We start from the raw sequence: 27,784 nt of genomic DNA, 5'->3' as shown, positions 1-27,784 counted from the left end.
ATCCTATTCTGAACATCCACAGATCCTGTGAATAGCATCTCATTTTGATTATTCATCCGAGCAAAGTTGTTTATAATTAGAGCTAGGAATAGTAATACCCCCTTCCCTCCATTTCAATCCCTGTTGGAAATCTATTTGGCTCACTTAACTTCTTGAATTTTGTCATTTTGCCACAGTGGTTTACCTCATATGTTCCAACTTCTTTGTTTTGTTGAGGGGTATGCCTGCTTTCTGGGACAGGGAGGATGAAACCTAGAAAATTGGTTATTATGTCTGTGGGGCATAACAGGACAGGACAAGACAGGAGCTGAGGAATAAAGGAGTCAGCTGCTGGAAGTGTTGCCAACTCAACATAGCAGGAAGTCACCAGACAAACCCCGAAAAGTCACTAAATGTAGCTGTTTAAGCACTCAAAAGGAATTAAAAAATGTCACTAAATAAAACTTCCAGAGAATTCAACAGAGAATTTATGTGTGTGTGCGCGTGTGCACATGTCCAGGCAAGTATAGTCACAAAATCATTCACAAGTAGCTCAATAGTGATAATAAAATCCATTGTTAAAATCCATGTTGTTCTTACTACATTCTGTTGGACACCAAGACAATGTCATTACCTCTTAATTGAGCAAGTCCTTGGTAGGAATTGCATTCAAGGGCTCCTTGGACTGAGATCACTATAATCTGCCGGCGAGGAAAAGAAGTTTGTGGAGGCCAATTAAATATTTTTCTAAAGCCAGGTGCACTCTGGAGAGAGCAGCACATTAGCCAGGGCTTGTTTTTAGCCAAATGTGTTCTTTCTTGCTGCTCCATGGTTGGTAGCATGTCCTGTGATGCAGGGAAAGATGGCTAATGAAGTGCTCAGAGTGGGGGAGGTAGGTTGTTGGTGAATGCCCTCCCCCGCCCCCCGGCTCTGGGCCCTCCCTTTCACTAACCTGTCATCTCAAATCTAGGCTGGCAAGAAAGAAGTTAACCAAACTCAGTCGTCCTTCGGACACATTTGGCAGCTCATAGTCCCAGCACCTCTGGGCAGCGCTTAATTTGTGCCAGGGCATGCCAGAACTGAGGGCAGCTGAGCCCTGGCCCCTCTTTCATCATAAATTAAGCGCTGGGCATACCTAAACCTGCAAAATATCTTTGTCCCACTGCAGCCCAGGTCAGCTGGGGCTGGTTAATTTCAGCCTCGCCTTTCTTGCCAGCCTGGATTTGAGCCGACAGGTTAGTGAAAGGGAGGGCCCAGAGCCAGGGGCAGGAGGGCATTCGCCTGACCTGAGCTCGGTGCCAGAGGGAGCCAAGAAAGTAGATTTAAAAACAAAAATCCACTAGCCGGATCCCTTCGCCCCCTTCCAGGGTTTGATTTCTGAAAACAGATAGGCAGCTAATCCCAGGCCAAGCCAGGGGAATAAGTAAAGGGGAGCCAAAAATCAAGCAAGCTCCACCTTTGATCCTGAGGCAAGGGCTTCCTCCCTGGAGGCATGGTGCCTCCTACCCCATTGGGGCACATGGCTCCATCTCATCCCACCTCATCTTCCATCTGTGCGGCTCTCCTCACTGACTAACCTGCCTCCCCCACCCTGCCCACTTCAGTAGCCATCTTTCCCTGCATCACAGGGTATGCTACCCACGCAGGGAGAAATTAAAAACATTTGGCCAAAAACAATCACTGGCTAACACACTTCCCTCTCCATAATGTGCCTAGCTTAAGCAATTAGCCTCCAGAAACCTCTTTTCCTTTCTTGCAGATTATAGTGATCTCAGCCCAAGAAACCCTGAAATGTGATTCCTACTGATGACATAATCCCAGCTGAGATGTAATGACATTAACTTGGTGTGCAAAAGAAAGTAGTAAGAAGAGCATGGAATGGATTTTATGAACACAGTTGAGTTGCTGGTGAATGATTTTGTGACTATATATATTGGTGACTTCTTTCTCTGAATGTCACTGTAATTGGCAGTGAAAGTCATTAGATTTGTCACTGGTCACTTTGACACGTCTTTTTACGCTAGGAAAACCAGAAAGTCACAAAATCCAGTGACAAAATAGCTAAATTGGCAACAGCCTTTGCTCCCAGGCTTTTACCACAGGAATCACGCCCCTTACTTTCCTCAGCAAGCAGAAACCAGAGTGACAACAGTGGGGCCTACAAAGAAGAAAATGAAAACAAAAACAAAACAAAAAATCAACCAACCAACCAAAACAAAAAACAAATGCATATAACTTTGAAACTAGCAGGAGGAAAAACGAGAGTGGTTTTGCATACAAAACCCAGGTATGTTGACTTTTCGTGCAGCGTTTTATACAGTCTTAAGGGTGAGGTTTCTAGCAATGTCAAAGGTCACTGGGTTTTTCCCCCTAATGCTTAAAAAAATTAGAAAACTAACTATAGCATAGCTGTATGGATGTGTGTTGATGATCATGAGATTGTTGTGGGAATTAATATACAACTTTCGAGATTAGCCTCTATATTCATTTTTATTAATGAAAAAAGTCTCAGTAACAACGTTTAGCTTCTGCATACAATATTGCATACAATGTCAACCAAGCCAGACACAATAGCAGCCCACCCATGGGGATTGCTGGGTCTAGCCCAGAGAGAGAGTCTAGTTTCCTTGCAGTTCAGCTCAGCAACATGTAGGGAGAGCAATGGTCAGTCTTCTGCAATCGTTTTTGACCTGTTTGCTTTTAAGGCTGTCAAGCAGCAAACTTTCAAAAAACTTGCCAGGCCCAGCCTGAGATCTCCATAATGGAAAGTGGCCAAAGAGTCATCTGGGATTCTTAGGCAAATCCCACAGTCTTGAATAGCAGTATGGGAACATCTTGGAAAACCCCCATCCAAAATCCTATGCACCAGTGGAAGCACTACACCAGGGGTTCTCAAACTTCATGGCACCGGGACCTCCTTCTGACAACAAAATTTACTACACAACCCCAGGAGAGGGGACCAAAGCCTGAGCCTGCCTGAGCCCCGCTGCCCTGGGTGGAAGGGCCAAAGCCCAAGCCCCACCGCCCTGGCTGGGGCAGCGGGGCCAAAGCTGAAGCCCAAGGGCTTCAGCCCCAGGCAGGGAGCCTGTAACCTGAGCCCTGTGACCCAGGGCTGAAGCCCTCAGGCTTCGACTTCAGCCCTGGGCTGTGGGGCTCACGCTTTGGCCCCAGGCCCCAGCCAGTCTAAGCCAGCCCTGGTGACCCCATTAAAACAGGGTCACTTTGGGGTCCCAACCCACAGTTTGAGAACCGCTGCACTCCACAATAGCTGCTCAGATTTTCCCACCATGCACCAATGCATATCCATTGTTAGGCAGCAGCATAGATTTGGATGTGAATGCATTGTTAGCACACAGTTTTGGCAGACAGAGAAACTTCTATGTGGACTAAGTTCAATAATGCTTGATTTGGTTCAGATCTCTGTCACTGTGTGGTTAAAAAAAAGCCATGATTGGAAACTAGTGCGGACAGGCTGGGAGACAGGCCTTTCTTGTTTAAATAAAAGCAACAAAAAAAACCAACCCCAAAACCATCTTCAAATATAGCTACATTGACTCAGATTTCACATCTGCATCATGGTCTGCAGTTTTGATATCACTATTGGTCCCGAGTCCGTTTATCACCGCCTTCCCCCTCTGCAAAAATGGTTTTCTTTTCTCTCGCCATGACATTGTCTCCCTCCTCACAGAAGAAGCTGAGGAACAAAGATTCCTCACAAAAAATAAAAATAGAGCAACAACTAATGTTTTTCAAAGATTTCTTCATGAGGCTTTAGTGGCTCAGAACAATTTAAACACAATAAATCATGGGAGAGAGAGAGAGAAAGAACACTCTGATTTTCACTTGTTCCAGATAGAGACATCTGTAAGTACTGGGTCTACCTGTTACAGGAAGAAATATGTTTGCTGCTCAGTTTCAGTATAACTCTTCAGGGCAGTGTGGAGTTCCCCCTGTTTTGTTCTGTGTGTGAACTCTTTAGTATAACATGACTAACGAGGTGGAGGCTGTGGGATCCCCCCTGTGTTAAAAAAAATAAAAAAAACTTCAACCAATTAAATTAGCTAATGGAACAGAAACCAATATAAACAAATGTTACACTAGTACTAGCTAAGGGCGTTGTGCGTGGAGAGTGCAGCCAAATTTAGTTTAACTGGGTCATGGCAGCTAAACTAAAATTTTGACCGGTAATTCAGAACAGTCAGTCATAGACCAGCCTCCACTGAATAACTATTTCTTCCCTAACAACTTCTGGAAACTCATTTGGGCAGAATCAAAATCTCCATTCATAAAGCCAAGCATTAGTGCTCTAACTTAGCCAGATGTGTTATTAACTCTTCTACAGACAGAAGCTACAAAATAAAAAGCAACATCTTGCATGTAATTCTACTGATGTAATCCTGCTACTTGGTGCCAGCATTTCAAGTACGTAGAACAATGAGCCATATGCTCCCATGGCTTACGTGCTGAACACCGTAGCAACTTATTACAAATTCTACACGCAAGCTAAAACCTACTACTTGGTATGCTGCCACTTTGTACTGACCTGCAGCACAAAAATGGTCCCACGCAAACGGGAGGGGGAAGCATTTGGGGGATGGGAAGTAGAGGAGGTGTGGCAGGAATCAGAGTATTACCCTGAAATATGAGGAGAGATTAATAAGACTGGGACTTTTCAGCTTGGAAAAGAGACGACTAAGGGGGCGGGATATGATTGAGGTCTATAAAATCATGACTGGTGTGGAGAAAGTAAATAAGGAAGTGTTATTTACTCCTTCTCATAACACAAGAACTAGGGGTCACCCAATGAAATTAATAGGCAGCAGGTTTAAAACAAACAAAAGGAAAAAAATTTTTTCCACACAACGCACAGTCAGTCTGTGGAACTCCTTGCCAGAGGATGTTGTGAAGGCCAAGACTATAACAGGGTTCAAAAAAGAACTAGATAAGCTTGTGAAGGATAGGTCTATCAATGGCTATCAGCCAGGATGGGCAGGGATGGGGTCCCTAGCCTCTGTTTGCCAGAAGCTGGGAAGAGACAATGGGGGATGGATCACTTGATGATTACCTGTTCTGTTCATTCCCTCTGGGGCACCTGGCATTGCCCACTGTCGGAAGTTAGATGGACCTTTTGTCTGACCCAGTATGGCGATTCTTATGAAATAGCAAAAGTAAGTTGCAGCAGGGAAAAAGGAAAAAATCCATTCCTCAGCACTGGAAATTATAAATGCTTCTGTGGCTAAGAGCACAATAGGCACCATCTGCACATGGAGAGGGATTGTGGACTTTGTGTATCAGACTGCCAGAGGCTTGGAAATTTGCGGCATGTATCCATGTGTGGCTCTGGCCTCTTATTACAGCTGAAAAAAAAAATGTGATCTGCATCCCCACAATCACATCATCAACTGGTATTTTATCGCTTTAATAGGTGTTTCTAGCCATGCTCTACATCAGTTAAAGACTTCTCCTCCGACCCACTCATGACTAGATGGCAGGACATGCATTGACACAGATCAGTTTTGTGGGAAGTGTCGGGATAGCCCAGTGCATCTTTTCTGCACGTCTGCAGAAGGAAACCTCTGCAGTGCCGCTCTTCTCTTCCAGAGCTCTGTCCCTTTCTTGCCCCAGCATCCCGACAATATCCCTCCATGGATGCTCAGTGCAAAAAGGGCTCTGCTGATTTATTATTTTTGGAGAATTGGAGTTATTCTAGATGTACTATACAGCACTATTGCCTGCAAACCAGGTGAGTTTCTGTGTAGAAAGCCAATTAGGAGTCATGTTCCATGTTCTGCTAACTCTCTCCCCGAGTCCCCTGAATGTGCCTGTTGCTCAGCAACCCCAGTGACCCAACCAACAACCACATCAAGAGCCATGCTACCAAGGTAGGAGAGGGGCTGTTATCCCTGCAGAAGGCACCTGCCTATCCAATGCTGGGGTACCCTTCCTTGTGAATCACCATGATCCATAGCATTGGGAGGCCTGCCTCTGTCCCTGCTCTGCAGCCCCAGAAACCTTTCCTCTCGAGGGGATACTGTACAGGAAACACAGAGGGGACTTGGTGGATACTTTTCCCCCCTGGCTACACCTTCCTGTGGGCCTCGTGGGGATGGAAGAACAGGCGATCTTAGAAATTCCTAGACCTTTCTACTACAGCATGGAGCCCATGACCCAAAATGCGTATGGAATCCATCAGTTAACCAGACATTTTATATTAAAGGTTCCATTAATAAATAATAGATGTTGTAAGCACATTCCAGACAGGAGCAGTATGGGTTATAGGTATGAACACAACAGTAGGGGTTATAACCAATCTATTGCCCCGTGGCACTAACAGATTAAAACATTTAACCCTTTATCAAATGGAATCTTAACATAAACCATGACCAGTGAACTCCCTCAGCCCCCAAGTTATTAGGAGGAGAAATTCCTGTCCCCATTCACATACATAAACAGATTATTCTTGTCCATCCCTGCATCCCTCCCTCCATATGGGTGCATGCACTTGGAAGGGCATAGGAGATAAGGAGCAGAATAATTGCAGTTCTTATGCCTAATTGAGCACAAGGACTTTGCCATCCCAAGGGGGCCCAGGCCTATATTTAAGTACAACCCCCCCAAAAATAAATAAATGCAGAATTGAGATATTTTAAAGACAGCAACACAGCAAAACATATGGGGTGGTTGTGGCTACTTGCATTAGAGAGAGATTTGGGACGCAAAGGTAGGAGGAGAAATGTTATTTCTAAAAGCCAGAGTGACTTTCATTATATTATAAGAATCCTCCCACCTACAGTCATTATGTTATTGCAGCCGTGGACTGAAAGGAACTAAGGACAAGAGCAAAATGTTCCTCATCGATAGCAACAGAAAGGAGAGCAAGATCTTGCAGCCTTAGTACAGTCCCCATATGGCCTTCCACTGCACTGTGTGGAGAGTGGCTCCATATCCATGTTTGCCATTTGAAGCAGGTGGAAAGGTCAAATGACTGACACTTTCTCCTTGCTAGTACCAGATCAGGTTATAAATGCAGTTTGGTGAACATGGCTGTCCATAAAGGGATGGTGGTAGGGATTATTTACCCTGTGCAGCATGGTCTCAGTCAAGTTACATGGCAATTTCCCATGTAAATTAGTGCTGCTTGTTGCACCATCAATTTCCTCTCAGTTCCTTTAACTAACCTCAGATGGGGAGGTATTGTGCTTGGAGGGGACCAATGGCAGCATTGCACCTGAGCCAAACACATTTCTAGTTCTGTTGTGTGGGTTTGGGAGGGTCAGAGAGGCAGGGCTGAATGGAGGCTTTCCCATGGATCCTTAGACACCAGAGACAAGCATGGTATAAATGCATACATAGATGGGGCTGTGCATGGCTAGATGGCAACATCTTATTTATTCTGTGCAAATGCCTACTTCCCCCTATCTTCCAAGAGCATAATGCATCAGGTTTTCCTCATGTCCTCTTAACACACGTGTTTGTATGGATCAGGTTTACTGGCCCAGCTCCAGAGAGCTGTCTGGCAGTTTGGTTGGGTATCGTCTAACTGCTGCTTTCTCCTTTTGGCCCAGTTATACACACATTCCTAACGCGGCCCCATTAAAAGCCAACTGCTGTTTCAGTTTGCAGCTTCTCAGGGCCAACGCACAGCATCCAGGGCAGATAGAGTGGGGTTTAACTGAGAACCTTGCAGTTTGGCTGATCTCATCTGCAAGGCAGGGCTGCTGGAACTGGCGGTGTGGCAGCACCCCCTGGCTTGAAGTGGTTCCATGATATACAAGATTTGCAGTTTTGTTCAGTGGCTTTCGACACACCCACTATACAAATTGTTCCAATGTCACTGCTGCAAGGTACCATTTTGCAGTGTATTTCTGCTTGGTGGAACAGGTCATTCTAAAGACACATGTAGTACCCGCACAGATAGGGCTTTGAATCCAAATATGCACTTCCCAAATCACAGCTCTCTGAATTCTTTTAAAACTTGCTAGGGGAAAACTATTTAAGGTGAAGAACATTTTACATAAGTATTAGTAGTGATAGAAAAGCTCCATTTATCAAAGCAAGTGAGTTTTATTCAGTTTTAAATCATACACAGGGGACAATTCAGTCGAAATCCTTTAGTTTTGTGTAGTCTGAAGGCTGTCTTTTCTGTACTGGGCTCCTACTGAAACAAGTGGGGATGATGCAAAACTTGATGGTCAAGCAAACAATTATGAAGCAGCACTGTATTATCTCCTCATTTGATGGAATTAAGCATAAAGAAGGGTACCAGTATCCATCTGCATTCTGATCAGGAAAAAGGATTTGGGAGATTACTGAAACCATCATCCCTATGCAAAATAGTAGAAGAATGGGAGAGCTCAAACTGTATTAACAAAGTGATGAATGCAGAGAAAAAACACAATTCATAAGTGCAATTTAAAGTGAAATAGTAAAAACTGTGAAATAGCTAAAATCATTAACAGAAAATGTTTAGCCCTCAAGTTACAAATCAATGCACTTTAGAAGTAAATGCACTCTTCTCTGCAAGACCTGAGAGATCAGGGGTTTGTGTTTCTACAGCAAAAATGTGATGTCATTAAACACCTAAAGCAGAACAGCTCAATCCTCTCCCACAATCGTATTCAACCTTTATATAAAGTTATTGGGACAGCCAGCATGACAACAGGTGCTGAAATGCCACCTGGGTGCAGACCACATCCAGCTCAACATCTTCTTTATGTCAAAGATATGGGACACCATCTCCCAGCTTTCTCACTGCCTGATCAAAATGAGCACCTGGAGGAAGAGCAGCTGGCTAAAGCAGAACCCAGGCAAGATCAGTAAAAGATTGAAACGCTTAGAAGAACGTACCTCCCTTTAATACTCTGGTATATATATTAGCTCCCAATTACTTCGGGTGGCATCCACCAAGGAACTTAGATGCCTATGTCCCATTTTCAGGCACCGTTGCGATCCGCAACACTGCTGCTTGGCTGCCACTTAACCTGTTAGGTGCCTAAACTCACTCAGCACCTACATTTTTTCCTTTGGGTATGCACATTGCAGCCTCCCTCTAGATTACCAGGCACCTATCCCCTGCCTGAGCATGCACACTATTGCCTGATGATATGCCGGAGAGAGGCAGGCAGACATCTGGATGCCTAAGCCCCAGCATGATTCACAAACTGGGAGAGATAGGCATTGGCCAGCCCAAGTTACATGTCGGGTAGTGGTCCTGATCCGGTAGACAGTCTCTGAGCACACCTATGTGATCGGGCCCTCAGGCTAGTTCACACAAAACAGGGAGGAGGAGACCCTCCCTCATGGTCTTTAGCTTAGTGGATAAGGTACTCACCCAGCACTTGGGAGACTCCTGGTTCAAGTCCTCCGGGGAGGGGGAAGGGATTAGAACAAGGGATCAGCCACCTCTCAAGGAGGTAGATTGACCAGAGTGATAGAAAAAACCCCTTCCATTGCTGTAGTAAATGTCTACAGTACAGTGCCATAGCTGCAGCTGTGAGGCGTAGCAGTTGTAATGGAGACATACCGAGGCCTGGTCTAGACTAGGAAATTAGGTCGGCTTAACTACACTGCTTGGGGTGTGAATTTTTCACACTGCTGAGCAATGTAGTTAAGCAGACTTCATTGTCTAGCATAGACCAGGCCTAGAACCGTTTTAGGTAAAAGGTAGTAAACATAGAATAATTTACCAAGGAAAGCTACTTAACGAAACAAAAAGATGGAGAGAAACACCAGTAAGTGAGTTTTAAAAGGTGACTAGTATCAAAATTATCAAGATGAGTGCCCTAAATTGTATGGGTCCCTCTGCACTCCTCTTGAAGTTCATAAGAGGAGTAAGTGCCTCAGTCCTTTTATGGGATGGGCGGGGGGCCAAACATATCTTTTAAGGTGCCTCAGTGAAGGCATCTACACTGAAAAATGGTGCTTGAGTTTATTTCTGGAGGAAAGGAAGGGGATTAAGAGTTTTGTGAAAAAGCAGGAAGGTGGGATTAAACAAACAAACGAAAAAACAAGCAATGGGACATTTGGCCTAATAGGTTTTCCTGTACCTAACATTTTATGTTCTCTCCCACATTTCGGGTTACGCTGATTAGGTGAAGCTTGCTCTCTCTGCTTTCAAAAAATCTTTAAAGTGACGTAGTTAAGAGAACATGACACTTTGCTTGCTGAGGTGATACTGGAGTAGTTGCTTAAGATACCTTCCTCGAGTTATAGCTGTGACAGCATTTACACTATAGTCGCAAAGTCAGTATAATACTGTGTAGACATTATTTATGTTGGCACACCCTAGGTAAATATTTGAATGCAGAGAGGTGCTGGGATGGCAAAGTGCTGTTAGTGATAAATGTAGTTGATTGTAGCTAATTACTGAAATGTTTCAGTTTGAGAATAATTATAGGGTCTGATGTTAAGGTTTATATATTTATAGAATAAATACTTTTATCTTTCTAGAGGAATGAATAACCTTCCTTCTATGGAGCAGATGCAGCATTGCTCAGCACAGCTGCATTTTTATTGCATTACACAGATGAAACCTTTGCTGCTCATCTGTAAATAAAGCTCATGTTGCAGTGGTTATCATATACAGAGAAAAGCCTCGTTTTTGGCCAAAGGACATTTTCATCAACATTAGAAATAATGTTTCCTCCTGGAAATAAGTTTATAGTGGTAAAGCTCAATATAAATAGCCACGAGCAGCAAATGTACATCTTCTGCAGTCTGAGGCTGCAGAATTGTTACATAATTTTAACTGCTATTTGCTATCTAAAGAGTTAAACAATTGGGGATGGGATGTGGAGGGGAGGAACAGAATGGGATGGGTATTACACTATCAAAAAGCCACTGCAGTAACTGTTTATGTAAATCAGCATATACCCCAGAATAAATCTTGCTTTTTGCCTCAGATTGAGCTGAGATCTGCTACTGCCAGAACAAATTAGGAGAGCAGAAAGTCTGTGCTAGTTTGCTATAATGTAATGGTCTCAAATATAGTATTACTTAGGAGATTCATAACAGATTGCAGAAGCCTCCTTGATTAGGACTCTGGTTCAAATCCAGCCCTGGCCAGCTATGGCTGAAAGTCATTACTGTCTACGTAAAGGCTGTTTGAGGACCTGTGTGTCATGGGTTGGTAATTTTGCTCTTTATCACATGAAACCATCATCATCATCATCAGATTATAAACTCTTTGAGGCAGAGACCAGATCTGTACAGCACCTGGCACAATAGGGCTCTGGACCATGACTGGGGCCCTTAGGCACTACCTCGTTACTTTTTATTATTTGTATCCTGGTTGGCCAGGTTGTTTTCCCCTTTGTTTCACTTTGTCACCAATTAATTGATATAAGGAAGGCAGAAGCACATCTCCTTGGAGCTGCCTCCATTTGTTTTAGCCAGGCCATATTCAGCTCTTTGTGCTGCATGGCTTTTAAAATCCTCAGAAGCTAAAAGTTTCAAAACAACTCTACTTTTAGCAACTGAGCAGCCGTGACACAATCTAGTCTCTATTATGTTTCTCAGTAAATACTACACAACCCATTTCTCAAGACTTTCACTTCATATAGGAAAGCATCTTCCTTCCTCCTCCCATTACATCTCACCAATATTTATAGAGCAGAGGACTGAAAAGTATAATGTAAGGGCCGGATCAGATGATAAACAGTCACATAAAAAAGAATCTGGCACATCAGAAAAAGGCAGGCTAATAAACAGGGACAAGTTTTTAAAGTGCTTGTACACAAATGCCAGAAGTCTAAATAATAAGATGGGTGAACTAGAGTGCCTTGTGATAAAGGAGGATATAGATATAATAGGCATCACAGAAACCTGGTGGACTGAGAGCAATCAATGGGACACAATCATTCCGGGGTACAAAATATATCGGAAGGACAGAACAGGTCGTGCAGGGGGAGGAGTGGCACTATATGTGAAAGAAAGTGTAGATTCAAATGAAGTAAAAATCGTAAGCGAATCCACATGTTCCATAGAGTCTCTATGGATAGAAATTTCATGCTCTAGTAAAAATATAACAGTAGGGATCTATTATCGACCACCTGACCAGGACAGTAATAGTGATGATGAAATGCTAAGGGAAATTAGAGAGGCTATCAAAATTAAGAACCCAATAATAGTGGGGGATTTCAATTATCCCCATATTGACTGGGAACGTTTCACTTCAGGACGAAATGCAGAGATAAAATTTCTCGATACTTTAAATGACTGCTTCATGGAGCAGCTGGTACGGGAACCCACAAGGGGAGAGGCAACTCTAGATTTAATCCTGAGTGGAGCGCAGGAGCTGGTCCAAGAGGTAACTATAGCAGGACCGCTTGGAAATAGTGACCATAATACAATAGCATTCAACATCCCTGTGAAGAACACAACTGCCCAACACTGTGGCATTTAATTTCAAAAGGGGGAACTATACAAAAATGAGGGGGTTAGTTAGACAAAAGTTAAAAGGTACAGTGACTAAAGTGAAATCCCTGCAAGTTGCATGGGCCCTTTTTAAAGACACCATAATAGAGGCCCAACTTCAATGTATACCCCAAATTAAGAAAAACAGTAAAAGAACTAAAAAAGAGCCACCGTGGCTTAACAACCATGTAAAAGAAGCAGTGAGAGATAAAAAGACTTCCTTTAAAAAGTGGAAGTCAAATCCTAGTGAGGCAAATAGAAAGGAGCACAAACACTGCCAACTTAAATGCAAGAGTGTAATAAGAAAAGCCAAAGAGGAGTTTGAAGAACGGCTAGCCAAAAACTCCAAAGGTAATAACAAAATGTTTTTTAAGTACATCAGAAGCAGGAAGCCTGCTAAACAACCAGTGGGGCCCCTTGATGATCAAAATACAAAAGGAGCGCTTAAAGACGATAAAGTCATTGCGGAGAAACTAAATGGATTCTTTGCTTCAGTCTTCACGGCTGAGGATGTTAGGGAGATTCCCAAACCTGAGCTGGCTTTTGTAGGTGACAAATCTGAGGAACTGTCACAGATTGAAGTATCACTAGAGGAGGTTTTGGAATTAATTGATAAACTCAACATTAACAAGTCACCGGGACCAGATGGCATTCACCCAAGAGTTCTAAAAGAACTCAAATGTGAAGTTGCGGAACTATTAACAAGGTTTGTAACCTGTCCTTTAAATCGGCTTCGGTACCCAATGACTGGAAGTTAGCTAATGTAACGCCAATATTTAAAAAGGGCTCTAGGGGTGATCCCGGCATTTACAGACCGGTAAGTCTAACGTCGGTACCGGGCAAATTAGTTGAAACAATAGTAAAGAATAAAATTGTCAGACACATAGATAAACATAAACTCTTGAGCAATAGTCAACATGGTTTCTGTAAAGGGAAATCGTGTCTTACTAATCTATTAGAATTCTTTGAAGGGGTCAACAAACATGTGGACAAGGGAGATCCGGTGGACATAGTGTACTTGGATTTCCAGAAAGCCTTTGACAAGGTCCCTCACCAAAGGCTCTTACGTAAATTAAGCTGTCATGGGATAAAAGGGAAGGTCCTTTCATGGATTGAGAACTGGTTAAAGGACAGGGAAGAAAGGGTAGGAATTAATGGTAAATTCTCAGAATGGAGAGGGGTAACTAGTGGTGTTCCCCAAGGGTCAGTCCTCGGACCAATCCTATTCAATTTATTCATAAATGATCTGGAGAAAGGGGTAAACAGTGAGGTGGCCAAGTTTGCAGATGATACTAAACTTCTCAAGATAGTTAAGACCAAAGCAGATTGTGAAGAACTTCAAAAAGATCTCACAAAACTAAGTGATTGGGCAACAAAATGGCAAATGAAATGTAATGTGGATAAATGTAAAGTAATGCACATTGGAAAAAATAACCCCAACTATACATACAACATGATGGGGGCTAACTTAGCTACAACGAGTCAGGAAAAAGATCTTGGCGTCATCGTGGATAGTTCTCTGAAGATGTCCACGCAGTGTGCAGAGGCGGTCAAAAAAGCAAATAGGATGTTAGGAATCATTAAAAAGGGGATAGAGAATAAGACTGAGAATATATTATTGCCCTTATATAAATCCATGGTACGCCCACATCTCGAATACTGTGTACAGATGTGGTCTCCTCATCTCAAAAAAGATATTCTAGCACTAGAAAAGGTTCAGAAAAGGGCAACTAAAATGATTAGGGGTTTAGAGAGGGTCCCATACGAGGAAAGATTAAAGAGGCTAGGACTCTTCAGCTTGGAAAAGAGAAGACTAAGGGGGGACATGATAGAGGTATATAAAATCATGAGTGATGTTGAGAAAGTGGATAAGGAAAAGTTATTTACTTATTCCCATAATACAAGAACTAGGAGTCACCAAATGAAATTAATAGGCAGCAGGTTTAAAACAAATAAAAGGAAGTTCTTCTTCACACAGCGCACAGTCAACTTGTGGAACTCCTTACCTGAGGAGGTTGTGAAGGCTAGGACTATAACAATGTTTAAAAGGGGACTGGATAAATTCATGGTGGCTAAATCCATAAATGGCAGGAGAGAGATCACTTGATCATTGCCTGTTAGATTCACTCCCTCTGGGGCACCTGGCATTGGCCACTGTCGGTAGACAGATACTGAGCTAGATGGACCTTTGGTCTGACCCGGTACGGCCTCTCTTATGTTCTTATGTTCTTATTCATTAATATTTTCTGAGTTATTTTGTGATTTCTCAACAATATCATTAAGTGTATTTCCCAACTACTTCTTCCCCTCCCTGACATAGTCCCTTGGAATTGGTCTCTATGCCACAATCAGTAGTCACTATGGGTTGGCCATTTGATGGCCTATGACAGTGTTTCTCAAACTGGGGCCACCACTTGTGCACTGGCCAATGGGAGCTGCTGGAAGCAGTGGCCAGTACGTCCCTTGGCCCGGGCTGCTTCCAACAGCCCCCATTGGCCTGGAGTGGCGAACTGCGGGCAGTGGGAGCCGCAATCGGCTGGACCTGCGGACACGGCAGGTAAACAAACCGGCCCGGCTCACCAGGGGCTTTCCCTACACAAGCAGCGGCCCCAGTTTGAGAAACACTGGGCTATGAGAAATGAGTTTGAGGTCTCAATCCATTTCATAGATAGCACTTGTCTAAAGGAATACTCATGCCACTTGCCCCAGATAGTATTACATGCATTTCCCTTAAGTCCTAAACATAGCATGCATTTTTACTCCATACTGCATCAGGACTCCAAAATAGGCCAGGTTTCTCCCCCCGCCCCCAGTTACATGTCAGCCAAGAGTCAAATTTACTGGCAACTAAGCTGCCACTAAAATGAAGGGGAATGAATTATCTACATACAGCAAAACTGAGTGGAACCAGTTAGACCAATGTTTGTTCCTCCATTCTCCAGGAGTAGTAACTGGCCTTCTTACTGCCTACAAATGGTGATGGATTAATTGGGCTGTGGAGGTTCCCATGATGCTGATGAAGATTAGGCACCGTGATCATTTTCTCACTTATACTAGAGTAACCTCTTCAATTTCAGAGGAGTTACTCTTGTTATCAGAATCAGACAATGGCTTTTTAGGAGTTCGCCTCTGCCTGTTCATTTTCTTCTGCTGTTATAATATAGGATTGGGAATCTCTTGGCATAAGCTTATGTTTCTTTATGAATAAAAGTTTGATGATTTGTCTCTAAGTAATAGCAAAATCTGGATTATAGGCAAACTCCTGGCTCCATTGAAGCCCATGGCAAGACTTCCATGGACTTCAGTAGGGCCAGGATTTCACCATATGTGTGGAAGACACTTCCCCCACAATAACTCCAACCTCAGTGCAAGTGGTTTCTCTTCACAGTAGCAACAAACACCTCCCTTCCCTGCCTATTCTGCAGCTTCTATTGGGCACTGTGGGGGCTTATATATTATTAACACTGAGGGGGCTTCACAAAAAGAGACTTCAATGTTGCAGTGCGGAGCATCACACACTGTCTAACTTTTAGGTGCCTAGAAAATCCAGAAACCACAAAGCCAAGTGAGGTGCCTAGATTCCTATGCAATGAGTCGGGGCAGACAGCGCCTTAGAATGTGATACACAAAGCACCACATGGTAGGTGGGGAGCCACCTAAACTAGACAATGGGAGATGCCAACACTATGAGTGTGTCCTAAATCCCTCCCCTTTCTCACACATAGGCATGTAAATCCAGGCTGAAGGGATCCAGGCTACATCAAATTAGCTATGCTTGAAGACACCTGTGGCCTGGAGTCAGATGCCTTAGGCACCTCCTGCAGAAATAAGATAGGAGCCTGTCTCTCCCTACACAAAATGATAGAGGAGTCACTGCTGCCTGTGGTGCCTACCTTATAACATTTAGCCTAGTGGTTAGAACCCTCACCTGGGATATGGGAGACCCAGGTTCAATTGCCCCCTCCCTGCCAAAGGAGGATAAATGATTTGAACAGGGTCTCTGCACCTCTCAGAAGAGTTCTCTACCCTCTGAGCCATGGAATAGTCCCATGTGGGGCTCCCTCAGTCTCTCCTGTTGAAAATAAATAAATAAAAAAAATATCATTTTATATATATACATAAAATGGAGATATACCCATCTCCTAGAACTGGAAGGGACCCTGAAAGCTGTTTCACTTGAAGCTGTTTCACTCCGGATAAACAACAAAAGAGTGATTGGATCAAGGGGACTGGACCCAGGGCCGGCTCCAGACCCCAGCACGCCAAGCGCATGCTTGGGGCGGCATGCCGCGGGGGGCGCTCTGCCTGTCGCCGGAAGGGCGGCAGGCGGCTCCGGTGGACCTCCTGCAGGCGTGCCTGTGGAGGGTCCGCTGGTCCCGCGGCTCCTGTGGACCTCCCGCAGGCATGCCTGCGGATGCTCCACCGGAGCCGCAGGACCAGCGGACCCTCCACAGGCACGTCTGCAGGAGGTCCACCGGAGCCGCAGGACCAGCGACCGCCAAAGCGCCCCCCGCGGTGTGCCGCCGTGCTTGGGGCGGCGAAATTCCTAGAGCCGCCCCTGCCAGGGCCTGCCACCTCTCAGGTGGGAGCCCTAACCAGTGGGCGACAGAGTCATTCCCTTGCTCTCTCTAGGCCAGTGTCAATGAGCACCAACTGGATCAGGCCCCACAGATGACTTAGGAGGCTGAATGTCTGTTTCCTCCCACTCCATGGATCGCTCCCTGGCTTAGGCAGGAATTAAGTGCCCAGAGGCCTAGAAGGAAGCAGCAGTGCACATGCCCAGAGGCAGAAACATAGGCTCCTAGGGAATTTTTAATCCTGAAAAACTTAGGCACTGAGTGAATTTAGATGCCCCAGGGTCCGGTGGGAGTTTTGTGGATTGCAGTAGAACCAAAAAGAGTACTTTCATGGAGCCCACCCTGTGACTTTCTGAAAAAGGGTCTTTAAGGCATTCTGACCAGTATTCTTCCATGTGCAACACACAAGTTTCTAGCTGCTGAGGTATAGTTTATTTCCTGTTTGCAATACATACTGCGTGAAGCCGCCAGCCCACAGAGCAACAAAACTCTTAAGTTCAGAGTGCTCATGGGTTCTAAATTAACTGTGGTACAGAAGTTAGGTTCTGAGGCCAGCTTGTTATATCATGAGAGCCATTCTTCCTCCTTCACCCATATTATATAAATAAAATAAATGCAATTAATAAATAGGATGGATGAAGGAGGAAGAATGGCTCTCATGATATAACATGCTGGCCCCAGACATCATCACCACCACAACAACCCAGCCGTCATACTCTGCATCCTGCTATCTGAGGAGACTAGTTGTAGGCTAGGGTATGATATTTTATTTTAACAAAGGATTCTACATTGGGTCTCCTTTATTACTGTACTTTGGAGCCCCTCCACTTCTTTCAGAAGTTTACCAATTCCTTCCAATCACTTATAAATGATCTATTCTCCTGACAGCCAGAACAGCGCAGGAGAAGCACTTCCTCCTTGTTGAGTGAGTGAGTATGTTATATAGGGTATAAGGGCACCTTCTTTAGAGTCTTTGTACTAGTAAATATGTGGATTTAAAAATGGTCTAAAAATGAACAATTCAACAATACTCTACCAAGTAAATGTTTAAAATTAGACACAAAACAACAAGTTCAAACAATCTTCTGCAACTATAGGATTTACCATATCCTGTGCCGAGACCAGTGCGATGGCCAATGTTGGAAGCTGGGTAATTCATGAAGCTTCTCAGAAAAGGCAATACAGATAAACAAGAGACATAATACACCTATCTACTCCCACAATTTTAATGAGACAGGATTAGGCTCACAGTTTAGGGGCCATGTTGTGCAGTGTGTGTGTGTGTGTGTGTGTGTAGGAAGGGGGAGAGGGGCTTGAAGGCAGGAGAAAGCTAGGGACTTCTTGCTTAACCCCTGTGGAGTTTAGAATAAGCCCTTAATTAGCATACATATTTTAAAAAAAGGGTGATTAATGACCATGTATTTTTAAAAGCCGGACAAGTTTTTCCCAAACACAGGAAGTAAATTCAAATAATATCCTTCTTGCCACTTAAAAGTACAATGAAAACCATCTTAAGTGCCTACTCATAGAATCACAGACATACTCAAGGGATTTACAAATAAATTGCTTAATGGGCATTCTCTTCTAATAAAGGTACAACAATTGTTCTGCTTGGACTGAATTCCTCTCTGGTTTAACTCCATCATCAGATGTAATTATTCTCTATCATACTGGGGATATGGTGTATTTTGGGTGGCATATCAGGACAGAAAGTTGTCTAATAAGGATAGTTATTAATACAATGTTCCACTGTCTGTTCATAGCTGGAGGTTCTTATCTAAGATCTAGATCAGGAGTCAGCAACCTTTCAGAAGTGGTGTGCCGAGTCTTCATTTATTCACTCTAATTCACTCTAGTTTTGCATGCCAGTAATACATTTTAAGAATGTCTCTTTCTAGAAGTCTATAATATATAACTAAACTATTGTTGTATGTAAAGTAAATAAGGTTTTTAAAATGTTTAAGAAGCTTCACTTAAAACTAAATTAAAATGCAGAGCCCCCTGGACCGGTGGCCAGGACCCGGGCAGTGTGAGTGCCACTGAAAATCAGCTCACGTGCTGCCTTTGGCACGCATGCCATAGGTTGCCTACCCTTGACCTAGATCTTAAGAGTCCATACTTCATTTGCTCGGGGGCAGGGATTTAAGTTCAATGTTGTTAAAAGTTTTCAGCTACAAGTAAGAGATTCATGTTTTTGTACAACTCTGTAGTATGAGTATTTCACTACACGGAAAAGTTTGCTAGTTTTAAACTCCAACAAATCTTTAGAAGCTTGCAACAACTGGTTTTCTAGGTTTTGAAGAGAACATTTTCCAAAAAAAAAAAGAAATATATTAAACTACGTTTTTCAAAGCAGCCTCGTTGACATTTTTGTTTTTTTGGTGAAACACTTTAGTGCTTTTTTGGTTTTTAAAAGAATATTTTTTCTTGATAAAGTTATTAAAAATCCAGATTTTAGTAAACAAAAAAATTCAATAACCATTTTGATAAAAAGAGATAAAGCATGATATTGCTCAAGAAAAAAAGCAGGTCCATTCCAAACAGTCCCATAATAAAAACAACTGAGATTATTCTCAAAGGGAGTTTTTCAATTTTTGAAATAAGTCTACCTAGAAATCTTTAATTCCAGGCTTCCTGCCATTTGCCAGCTGGCCTCATGGTCACTGTAGATTTAATATACTGTCCTCAACCTGCTTGTAGATTGGTTGTTGATGGAATGAGAGCTGCACTATGAACTGAGCACAATACATGGGCCTACAATTAGTTACCTTGACTGCATGCACAAAACCAGTTGATTGTGCATGCAAGTGAAGGTAATTAGCCATATGCATGCACAATCATGCAAGTTAGATGTGTAATTCCGTTTGTTTAAAAAAAAGTGTTCCTGTTAAGCCAATAGCAAGAGAAAACTTAATTTGCTGAGAATACCAGTGTGGCAGGATAGTGTGTTTTTCCACTCATACAGATTCTCTCATGATGGAAAAGTTAATCATCAGTAAAAAGGGAGAACAAGGAAGGACCTAAGGGGCTCAAGAGTTTACCAGTGGGATTAGGAACCTTTCACCTCTAGATAGCTGGTTCAAATCTAGCCCAGGTCAGTAGAAACCAAAAGTGGTCAACAATTGATATATGGTGGACCTCATCCAGTTATCAGTACATACTTGTTCATTATTACAACAGCACCAGTACAACTGGTTCTAAGTAGCTCAGAGGCCAAGGACGGAATGGGTATAGATACTGAACTAAGTCTCACCCCCTCTATCAGAGCTATACTACAATGCCAAAGCTCCTTCTATTACCACTGCCTGATCTCTACCTGCTCTAAGGATAAAATCAGGAGTTTAATTGTCCAATGTGCTGAATTGACACCGTTAGCAATTACTGCCCCTGGAATTCAAGAGAAGAGAACAGTCCAACAGAAGATGCAGCTATCCAGTAAATCATTCATTCCTAACCCTACCAAGATTGTGAGAGATGGTACCCGTTTTTTTAACCTGAGACCAGTTAAGCTGGCACTTCCACAACTGCAATGACTGTTTAAAGTCTTTCTAGCAGTACAGAGGAGATGAGATTATGATGGTTGGAGATAACAGGTCTGTTTAAATAATGAAGGCAATTCATTTGCTTGTGGTAAAACAACTCAAGGACTGAGAATGTACAATTTCAGATCAAAGTATCACACTGTACTTTGTGTTTATAATCCTAGGTCCAATGGTATTTGTTGGTAAACAATAAAAATGTAATCATTACGAGCCAACTGTAAATCAGTGGCAGGGTTTAAATGTTGTGGCATGACAAGGAATATTCAAACTAAGAACCTAGTTGGTGTAATTAAATAAGACAGCAAGAGGGACATGGAATTTTTTAAAAGTCTTCTTACAGACAAGCAAGAGAATATCAACCTGTTGACTGCTCTACTGTTTCACATAGCAGGAGTGCAAAGAAATAAGTGAACTAGTATATTTGCCAATCTCTTTTCTAAAGAACTATTAAGACACTGAATTTGCAATAATCAGCACATCTCCCACCATATGTCAAACAAAATGGATTAAAACCCATAATTAAGGAATATACATCTCAATCTCCCTCTCTCCTCCCCCCCCCCCCCCCAACATTAAAAGAATGTCCAGGTTGCAAAGTCAAGCACTCAGAAGTTAGGAAATGCCAGAATTAATTTGCCTATGCACCTTAATTTGGTCCTTTTGTGAGTATCCATTATGATACAGTCTTTAATCACATTGTTCCCCCACACAGGACCCTTGCCTTGTTCCGTGCACCAGATGGACAGTGCTCACTTAATGAGCAGCTACTCAATATTTTGTTTTCTCCTCATTGTTCAAAGTGTGGCCCTGTTCCTTGTTTACTGCATGCTATTTAAACCCAGTTATTAATTTCCAGATGAGTTTTTCTAAGGTGCTCATCACTAACTGATAGCAGTAGTAAGTTGTCATCTTCTCTCGACCAGCACTAGACACAGGGTTTCACAGATATATGCTGGCAGCAGAGGAGTGTTGAGACTCAGGGATGTTGGATTCCATTCCAGGCTGTAGAGGGGAGTTTGCTCTACTGGGCACAGACTCTTCTGCTCATTTCCTCTCAAACATGGCCCCTTTCTACCCTGTCCCAGTCCAGTCTCTTTCCCACCCCTGACACCTCACCCCACTCCCATTCTCCTCACTTAGATGACTGCAATCTTCACTCCTCAGGCTTCTTATCCCAGGCCCAGCCTCTTTGTCCTGCAAGTCCTAATGTCAATCCTCTGGACTCCCCATCCCAGTCTTTTTGCCCAGCCAGTCCTGTTCCTTCCTCTCCCTCCCCGCAATTGCATGGCTCATCATCCAACCCATCTCTCCCCACATCCTGGCTTCCAGTCACCTCAGTCTATGTTTCATCCCCACAAGGATGTCGGGGAGGAAGGGCAGGGTGCACACTCTGACCCAGCAGAAGTTAATACGGGCCTGGGTCTATATTACCTTTTCTAGGTTGTTCACTTCCTGCCCTCCTGGGGTTCTTAAAAACCATCTAAATCTACTCAAAGATTCAGAGAGTTCTCTTTTTGATACACTGCCATAAGAGATTACGCTTTTAAACAGGAAGACACTGTTCACTTTTAACACTGCAACAATTTAAGAACCCCTGCAGGCTGTTCCTGTGCCTTAGTGGTCATTCCAGATCACATGCAGCACATGAATGAGATGTGATAACATTCCTAGTTTCTTTGTGATCCTCAGATGTGGATCCAAGTACAGACTCGATGATGGCGCTCTCCCTCTGCAACCGCACATTTGTTCAAATAGCTCTCTTGCAAGACAAGAGTGGAAAAAGTGGGTCATGCACTTTGCCACAGTGAGCTGGCATCTGTAAATGCCTCTTAAAAGGACCAGGGAGAAGTGGAGGACTTGTGGGCCCATCTAATGCTGTCAAGCAGCCTGTGACAGGGTGCAGGGGTGCTCTCAGCTCAGCCCCTTGTGTACTGGGACCTAACTCTCGCTTCCCCTTTCCTCTGTACAGGGGATGGGATGTGACACAGGGTGCTGAACAGACATGATGAGGATGGCTGGAAGAAGGTAGGCCCATTCGCCAGGCTGCAGTTCTTTGTTAGTTACTTCTGTTATCTTGTTTTGATTTGCATGTAAAACAGATGCTCTCCTGCTGTACAGACCTGTTGTGGTTTGACCTCTGCTCAGACATCCCACTTCCACGGCCCTTTAACAGTAGTTTTTTTACTTTGAAGATTCAGATGACCTCGTCACCTCAGCTGTTGGCTGTTACTATTGGCTTGCAGAACTGGCATGAACGGTCAGGGGCCAGGAATACTTCTTCATCACGTGCAATATGTTGTTTTTAAATTGATCATTTTGTTTACATTGCCAGGTGCTGTTGGCTGAGGTAGGGGTGTATGTGAAACACACCCACCCCACATCGCAATGATTAGAGCTAGTGTCATTTCCTTTTATTTGCTTCCATTTCCATACTAGCCTGGGTGGAAAACTGCCTGGACTGCAAAACCTCAGAGCAGCAGGTCAAGGACAGGTTCTTCTCTCCTCCAGCATCTCGGAAGCATCCTTTTATGGAGCTCGGCTATTCATAATGCTGGTCCCCAGAGATTATATTTGACATGTTATGGGGGCATTTGGCTGATTTAAAAGGACCACTTTAACACTTAAGCACAATAAAATAAGTTACTGATCAACAGAAGGGGAAGGCTCAATGATCTGATCATCTTCCTTGGATTATGCAGGCTTCCTGGAGCCAAAGGTTCCAATCCTAGTCAGAGGCCACTCTAGCTATAGGCAAACGAGGTAGCCGCCTAGGTTGGCAGATTTCTGGGCAATTGCCTCTGGTGGCAGGTTTGGCCCAGAGACCCTTCCCTGACAAAGAGGTGGCTGGGCCAAACCTGAGAGGCACTGCAGCCCCATCCACCAAGGGGGCAACACCACTCCCTCACCTCTGGCTCAGCAGCCCCTCCAGCATGACAGAAAAGCGGCTGGGCCAAACCTGCAGCCCTAGGAGGAGGGGTGCGGCCCGCTCAAGTTTTGTCTAGAGTAGCAGATTGTTTTGAGTGGCCTCTGGTCCTAGCAGGGTGGATTCAGCCCTTTGTCATTCGGAGGTGGATAGATTGGGTGCCACAAAGTTCACCGTGTGAAGGTCCTTCGGAAGAAATCTCTACTCACACTACTACCTTATTGCATAAGTAGGTCCATTCATTTCATTAGGACTACTCAACATGAGTCATAGCTGTCCAAAATGAGGTCCTGTATACCCTGCAGGGATATTAACGATCCCGTGACACAGTGCCCTTAGCCAGAATTCCTCCCGCCCCTTTCCCACGTACACTGGTGTGTGAGCTGTGCACCGGTTGGCTGCATTTTAGTTATGCTGCTTGCATAGATTATGCAAAGTGCTTTGGGAGCATTAAAAAAAAAATCCACACCAACAACATACAAACTACAGTTACTAATGGCTTGCAGAACTGGCATGAACTCTCACAGCCCAGGAATACTTCATCATCATGTGCAATGTGTTGTTTTTAAATTGATCATTTGTTTACATTGCCAGTGGTGGCAAAAAGTTGTGTGTTTTTTTCTTTCCTAGGGAATCTAATCTCTCTTTTGAGTGTTTCTGAACTTCAGAAAGTATTTTCATCCCACGTTAATTACAGTATAACAATCCTCTTAGCACTGGAACATTTTGTTAGAGCTTTAAATTGGGTTATGTAAATTATTTGTAATTCTGGCAATGGGTTTCTCTTCTGCCCAGAAGGACAGTTGTTGCAAGATGGTAACAAATCAGTGGAGATAATCAACTGAAGGGATTGTTTGAAATGCGATTTTACCTCAGAGATACACTACAAGTTTAGCAAGATATTAAGGCATTTTGAAAAACACCATTGTTTTCAACTGCTCTGGGATACCAAAACTTTCATTTTACTTTTATAAGAAAAAACAAACCCTTGAGACAAACAGTGAATTTAAAAGATGGGAGCCCTTTCCTGTGACTCAATCCAACACCCATGGACTTCAGCAAGACCTTGACTCAGGGGAACCATCCTTTGCTATCTCAAGGTTAGACCCTGAGAGCTATTGAGCATCTGTGACTCCTATTGCCTGCTGTGGGAGCAGCAGATTCCCACCATTTCATTCTGTATACCCAGTTATGCTTGTCTCAGGAAAAGCACTAAAGGGAAAGAGATACACAAGACAGTGTCATGAAAACACTAGTGCTGCCTTTAATATTATAATAAAGAGCTCAGTAACTCTCCAACTACAAACACCCTTTTAGAAACAAGAAAAGCAACATTTTCATATCTAATCAGAAACATGGACCGAACTCTCTTTTAAGAAGCCAAAATTGATTCTTTTAAAGTCATAATTCCATGCCAATTTCACAGGGGAAATCTGCTTAAACAAACCAAACCAAAACCCTGTAGTACAATACGATCCTTAGAATTTAAAAGGCAGGTGTGCAAACAAGATTGCCTCCTAAATATTATTACTGATATTAAGTTCTGTGTCATAACTGCATTGAAGCCCAACCCAAAGTCATTCGTTCTGTAGTATACAATACATAAGACACATGCAAATAAGTTATATTTCAAAAAATCTTGCAGCTACGGGTTCACACAGCATAGAACTCTGAGACGTCTCTATGTTTCATATTTTTAAAGTCTTGATGTGACTTTCAAAACTTTCTAGTAAGAACAAAGATTTTACATTTGTAGTTCTCTCCATATTTGGGCAATTCATCATATTGAAATAATATTGGTGCTGCTTGGATTTTTCATCCCTCCCTTTTTTCACAATGGAAAGTCCAACTAGTCATCCTTTTATTTTTGTCCATGCATCATTACAGAAAATGCACTAAATACAATCTATCTAAAGAGATTACACAGTGCATTCGTTCTTCTTGGTGCAATGTGAAAACACACACCAGTCCAAATCAAACTCAAAACAAAATAACCCCATACATAGCTTATATAAAAGTATTAAAGTATTCTATATAACCAGGACCCCAGTCAGTATATTCCTGTTTAATTTTTAAGTTAAACACACACACACACACACACACACTCTTTGTTTCTGTGTTTTAATGTTAGACTACTAGGGTAGTTAGAACCCAAATTCTAGTTCTTTATACTAACCCCTTTAAACTAATGAACAATTCATTGGAGAGAGCACACGTGCGCGTGCACACACACACACACACACACATTTAACTTACCATTTTTTAAGCTGTCTTGTCTCTTCAGCATCATTGTATCTGGTGTCTTGTTTTAAGCAGAGGGAATAAATATAAATGACACTGAAGACAATATCCCTAAGGATCTACCAACCAACAGAATAAAAAAACAAAATCAACAGCCAGTGAAAACATCGACCAGAAGATTTCTAGTCAGAAATAGAAGTGATCTGATGAGAAGGGGAAGGTTACGTTGCTGAGATATGAGTACTGAGTACAGCTGTTACTCTAGTAATAATTCATCATATAAATATGTAAATGAGATGAGGAGGAGGGTGTGAGATTGCTGCTTAAATCACACACAGTCACTCCCTGCCCTTAGGTAGAAAAATAGACCATCCCTACAGAAAGTGTTTCAGAAAATACAGAGTAAAAGTTCTTGCAATTTATAAAGAATGAAGTCATTTAAATATTTCTTCAACACAGAGTGGGCAAATTCATCCCTGGGGTAACTATAGATCTAAATGGAATTACACCAGGGATGAAAAGGATCTAGGTTTCTTTCGGTGCTAAGTGGGGATAGAGACCAGACACAGCTGATCGATGTTACCAGGATACTAGTGTTGAAACATCTATGCATTGACTTTGCACTTCCAAGTACATTCCCACAAGATTTATACAAAAAGATGGTTTAGTGAACTCTGGCTGCCCCTGTTAAATCCTGGCACTGCAACTATACCTTGCCAAGAATACTAAATAAATGTCTAATGAGACATCAGCACTTGCAATAGACGTATCCTTGCTTCCATACGTAGTTCATCATCCTTAGCTTGTTGAAGGTCAGAGTGGTTTGGTGGAGCTTCAGAAGGTCCACAAAATTAGGAGAGGCAGAAAAGAGAGTCTGTAAGGGAAAGCGTTGATAGAGTAGCGCAGAGGGGAGCTCCAGAGATTAGTACAGCAACACCCAAGAATCGGAGGATCAGCATGAGACTAATGCTGAAGTACAGCTGACAAATTTGGGTGGCATCCCAGATGAAGCAAGGAAACCTGGCTATGTTTGGTTGCTTTCATGATTGCATAATTGCGTCCAGTGAGTCTGTATAAATATCACCTATCACATGTTCATTTTCGACATAACTCCTCTATTTGTTAGGGGAGAGACTGTTACCAAGACAGCCCTGGCTGACCCACTTGTGCTTGGTTTTACAAACAGTTGTTTATTGCCTTTTATATTTAAATGTGAAAAGTAAGACACACACCTCAGAAGTAGCCACAAAATGCAGAATAGTTATGATAGGAAACAATTCCATTGAAAATATTCAGATCAACATGGAGCTTGAAAAGCCAATAGTGTATACTAAGTACAAATCCTAAAAGCTAGTTAATATGCTAATGTTGCAACATCAGCTCCCACTGCATGAAGACAAATTCCATATCAAGGGTATTCTCTCTCAACACATAGACAACTACCCCTTCCATCTTGTTCATGAGAATTCCCAATTGATTTTATTTTTGGTGCCTCACATCGTGTGCATAAATTATAGCTGCTGTATCAGTTTGCATTATCAAAGGGAATCTCTCTTCAGAGCCTCTCCTTTTCCACTGTTATGCTGTCTCCCTTACAAGTGCCATTTCAATGGATCATCATAATAAACAGCTGAAACAAGCAATTCAAAAGTGTGTCGAATGCCAGGCCTGAGTGCTGGGCACTGTGAAAACCGGGAGAGGCAGAGAATATTGAACCCAACCTCCCATGAGATGGGATGAAGGAAGTCTCCAAGAGGATCCTTCACCACCAGTACCACATCAATCATTGTAAGGAGGGTGGGGTTTGTCCCCCCCATAACAGAAATGGTCACAGGGCCCACACCCAAACCTAGGAGAACAGTCCTCGCTATCCAGCTTCCTAGCCACAGCTGCAGAAGGTGTGTGCAATACAGAAGTGATAGATACAGGCTCAGAGTGTATCATTTTTCTGTCAGACAAGCCCCACCCCAGCCCAACTTCATACTACCAGCCCAGCCTCTGGCGCACCCAACCTTCCAGCAGCATGGACGGTGGTCTGCATGGACAGGTCTCTGTGGGATCCAGAAGCAAAGCCGAGGAGGGTAGAATGAAAAAGGTCACGGAAACAG

General features: G+C 43.1%; 1 protein-coding gene across 1 annotated transcript in view; it reads right to left on the bottom strand.

Annotated features, from left to right (window-relative positions):
• MAPK6 (mitogen-activated protein kinase 6) overlaps positions 1-26,683 on the bottom strand; it is a 53,672-nt gene extending 26,989 nt beyond the window's left edge. Inside the window, exons 1-2 of the mRNA XM_044979434.1 lie at positions 26,389-26,683; positions 25,692-25,795 (exon numbers count right to left, since the gene is read on the bottom strand). The gene's annotated coding sequence lies outside the window, so the exon portion shown is untranslated. The remainder of the gene's footprint in view (positions 1-25,691; positions 25,796-26,388) is intronic.
• Between the last annotated feature and the right edge of the window lie 1,101 nt (positions 26,684-27,784).

This window comes from Mauremys mutica, chromosome 11, assembly GCF_020497125.1.
Source record: "Mauremys mutica isolate MM-2020 ecotype Southern chromosome 11, ASM2049712v1, whole genome shotgun sequence".
NCBI lineage: Eukaryota > Metazoa > Chordata > Testudines > Geoemydidae > Mauremys > Mauremys mutica.
This window is presented reverse-complemented; position numbering and strand designations above follow the sequence as displayed.